General features: G+C 53.8%; 1 protein-coding gene across 8 annotated transcripts in view; it reads right to left on the bottom strand.

Annotated features, from left to right (window-relative positions):
* The window catches only part of osbpl8 (oxysterol binding protein-like 8), a 99,400-nt gene that overhangs the window by 64,158 nt on the left and 32,742 nt on the right, over positions 1-2,500 (bottom strand). The gene's annotated exons all lie outside the window — the stretch shown is intronic.

Here is a 2,500-nt window from a genome sequence, read left to right as displayed (position 1 = left end):
GATAGACAGAGCTACTGATGTACCACAGCAACCCATCGGTCCAACCCACACAGCCAGCACCGTCAACTCAACCAAACGGTTTCCAAAACGTTGCACAATTCCAGACGCTTCAAGCTCATTCAAGGGTCTTTAGCGAGCTGTGCAGACTCAGGTGCTGGCCTGAGCAATTCCAGGCAAGAAACTACTGACCACACGACTGACTGGACAGTTCACCGGAGAGAGAGCAGCTTAGACTCAAACAGTGGCATGTAATAACATCTGTATTAGATTAGCAGATACGATTCAACTCAATTGTCATTACAGCACCAAACAACAAACGCAGTTAACGTCCTAGCATGATATTTTCAAATCAGATCATCAGAGGGCATCTGTGAATAGCTGAGCATCGGAGAGGAGGTGGGTGGGGAGGTGAGCGGTTCACGGGGGTCGGGGGGGGGGGGGGAGTCATGTGTGTGCACAAGAGTGATGAGCAGTGGCACGCTGCAGACTGCGGCAATACAAGGATCAGACCAGCTGAGGCCAGACATCACAGGAGAGGAGAGAGAGAGAGGGAGAGAGAGAGAGAGAGACAGAGAGACGAGAAGAAAGAGAATAGAGATAGCGAGAAAGAGAGAGAGAGAGACAGGAGGGGGGAGAGGGAGGCCAGAAGAAATAAAGAGAGAGACAGAGAGAGAGACCAGAAGAGAGAGACCAGAGGAGAGAGAGAGAAAGAGAGATAGAGGGGGGATAGAGAGAGGAGAAAGGGGAAGAGAGAGAGACTAGAAGAAAGACAGAGGGAGGAAAGGAGAGAGGGGGTGGGCGTGGGAACTGACTGGTGAACTGAGATTTAGTGGCAGCAGCGCTGCAGAAATAACAACAACCCGAGAAGCAGCGCAGACAACAGTACAAGAGCACACACACACACACACACACACACACACGTACCTAAGGGGTCGTGTAGACTTACGAAATGGCAAAGCCGTAAGATCCGAGCGATAAGGAAAGGCGAGAGGAACGCGGCCATGCATCGCGCTGGGTGGCCAGTATCCGGTACTGCTGCTGTGAATTATGCAATGGGCTGGAGAGAACGTTTTTCTCAGCGAGCGTCCATTACAGTGAGCGCCTCCACCAGGGGTGTTCACATATCACGAGGGGATAGATATTCTGACTGCAGCAGGAGAGTGACACGGGCACTCTGATCACAAGAGATTAAGTAGGACCTGCTCGAGCAAGCTCCTGGAGGTAACAGTAAGAGTGTGTGTGTGTTCAGTGTGTGTGAGAGTGTGTTTGTGTTTGTGTGTGTCTGTTTGTGTGTTTGTTCAGTGTGTGTGAGTGTGCTCGTGTTTGTGTTTGTGTGTGTGTGCTTTAGTCCAAACAATATGATGCAGTTATCTATGAGAGACGCTGCGGATTTAAGTGAAAGATTAGAGAGATATGAACGGTGGCAAAGCAGGAGAGAGAGAGAGAGAGAGAGGCTAAGGTGTAATAAACAAACAAAACAGAAGATTGGAAAAAGGGTGTGTGTGTGTGTGTGTGTGTTTGTGTGTGTGGGGGGTGGTCCTGGAGAGAGCAGGACACTGTGTACCACAACTGCCACAGAATTCTGCTGGCAAAAGCCCCGCTAGCCCGTTAGCATCCAGCATCCAGCCGGTTAACATCCATCCATCCAGCCAGCCAGCCAGCCAGCCAGCCTCCGGTGCCAACGCCAATTTGACTCCTGCAGGAGGGAGCCTGAGCTAGCGCCTGCCAGCCTGGGTGACTGATTAGCCTCGTGCCAGTGTGGACAAGCTGGGCACAGAGCTGGGGGGGGGGGGGGGGGGTGTGAAGAAGCCATGTGAGAGGAGCCTCATGCTAAAAGCGAGGGGGGGGCAAAAAAAAAAAGGAGACGTCCTGGCACCCCCTGACGCCGGTCGGGAGCCTCACGAGGGGAAAACGGAAGACGCATGGCGGAAGTGTGCGGCGTCCATCAGGAAGCGGGCCACGCTTTTGCCTGGATCTCTCTCCGGAGGCTCGTCGCGCTCCGCGTCTCAGTCCGGTCGCTCCGCCATTGTCTGTCTCACCAAGACTTCCTGTCGTAGAGTCTCACTACTGTATATGTTTATTCGGTCAAGGAATGGTTGTGGGGGCGGGGGGGGGGGGGTTGTCAGTGGGGTGGTTTCAGGTGGCCCAGGCTTTGAGGCGGGGTGGTGGGGGGTGGCGTGGGGAGGGGGGGGGGGGGTGGGAGAGGGGTGAGGTGATGTGGTGTGATGGGGGGGCCGAGGCCCTATAGCATGTCCCTCTCAGGAGAGGCTAGTGTTTCAGCCCCTCACCGGCGCTCAGTCAACACACAGGCTGCAGAGGATGGCAGCTAGAGCTGAGACACACACACACACACACAAACACGTACACACACACATGCACGCACGCACGCACGCACTCCAATAAACGGAAACACACACACACACACAATGTGTCTCCCTGCTACTTATACTCAAAACACACACAGACACGGAAAGGTCCAGATAAAGCCGTTAGAATAAAA

The sequence above is a fragment of the Sardina pilchardus genome, chromosome 17, assembly GCF_963854185.1.
Source record: "Sardina pilchardus chromosome 17, fSarPil1.1, whole genome shotgun sequence".
In the NCBI taxonomy this organism is placed as follows: domain Eukaryota; kingdom Metazoa; phylum Chordata; class Actinopteri; order Clupeiformes; family Clupeidae; genus Sardina; species Sardina pilchardus.
The sequence above is the reverse complement of the archived record's forward strand: the minus strand, read 5'-3'. Positions and strand labels throughout refer to the sequence as shown.